The 1528-nt window shown below is 42.9% G+C and overlaps 1 pseudogene; it reads left to right on the forward strand.

Annotated features, from left to right (window-relative positions):
- The first annotated feature begins 381 nt into the window (after positions 1-381).
- Positions 382-1210, forward strand: LOC133054796 (vomeronasal type-1 receptor 4-like; annotated as a pseudogene).
- Positions 1211-1528: the final 318 nt, after the last annotated feature.

Here is a 1528-nt window from a genome sequence, read left to right on the forward strand (position 1 = left end):
ACCAGCCTAATGAGTTTCCAAAGTCCTCGCTCTGCCCTGTGCAGCAGATCTCAACAAATACGGAACCTCTGTGTGGTACCTTTCCCTGAAAAAATTGAAGTCACAGAAATCCTGGGCTCATGGATTTGTGAAGAATGAAGTGATACCATGGAGTGCCTTCAGCAAGTAATTCTGCATTTTAAGTGCTCTTTCAGTGTTATACATTGAACCCTTTTAAGGCTACTAGTAGCAGAAAAGCATAAAGCAAAATCTTTCCAGTGGGACCTGAGGATAAGTGGAGAATATTGGATTTCAATAGACATGATGCATGCAGCCCACGCCTGATGTTCCCATACAGACACTAACTCACGAGACAACTACCAGTGACTGTGAACTGAGAGGATGGCCAGCAGCTTTCTCATAATAGGCATGATCATCTCAATACAGACCGTGGTTGGAATTCTGGGGAATTTCTCACTCCTTTGCAGTTATATCATCCTTCACTTCATGGGTTACAGGTTAAGGTCCACAGATTTGATCCTTAAGCACCTGATTGTTGCAAACTCCTTGGTCCTCCTCTCTAAAGGGGTCCCCCAGACAATGGCAGTCTTTGGGTGGAAGCATATCCGCAGTGATTTTGGCAGCAAACTTCTCTTCTTTCTGCACAGAGTGGGGACGGGAGTGTCCATCAGTAGCATCTGCCTCTTGAGTGTCTTTCAGGCGATCATGATCAGTCCCTGGAACTCCAGGTGGGCAGTACTGAAAGTAACAGCTCCCAAGTACGTGGTTCCCTCTATTTTCCTGTGTTGGATCCTGCAAATGCTGGTAAATGTCATTTTTCCTATCTATATAAATAGCAAAATAAGTGATAGAAACAACAGAAGCAGTAAAGATTTTGGATACTGTTCTACTATTCTTACTGACCAGAAGAGTAGAAAAACCAGACATGCCTTGTCTACAGCATTGCTGTTGTTCCCTGATGTTTTATGTTTGGGGCTCACTCTCTGGGCCGGCGGCTCCATGGTTCTCATACTGTAGAGACATAAGCAGCAGGTCCAGCACATTCGTAGGACTGATGCCTCCTCCAGGTCCTCCCCTGAGTCCAGAGCTACTAAATCCATCCTTCTCCTCGGGAGCACCTTTGTCTACTTTTATATTCTTTCCTCCAGCTGTCAAGTTCTTTTGGCTCTTTTTATTGCACCCAGCCAGTTCCTTGTGGACATCACTATAATCATTGCAGCGTGCTTCCCAACTGTCAGCCCCTTTCTGCTCATAAGCCATAACTCCAGTGTACAAAGGCTCTACTTTGCCTGAAGAAGAAATGCAAAGTCCTCCACTATTATGAGGAAAGTGTGAATTTTATTTATTTCTATAATGAGCCATTGCCAGTTCATTTATTCACCCTCAGACTCCTAATTATAATTTTAATTTCAAGGTACTATTATACCAGACATGCCAAGTGTCTTCTTCAATATAAAGACCAATTGAGATATATTGTCATGAAATATGAATATATCAATGAAGTTTTCTTGTAGAAACGTTCAGATTT

The sequence above is a fragment of the Dama dama genome, chromosome 4 (genome assembly GCF_033118175.1).
Source record: "Dama dama isolate Ldn47 chromosome 4, ASM3311817v1, whole genome shotgun sequence".
NCBI classification, from domain to species: Eukaryota; Metazoa; Chordata; class Mammalia; order Artiodactyla; family Cervidae; genus Dama; species Dama dama.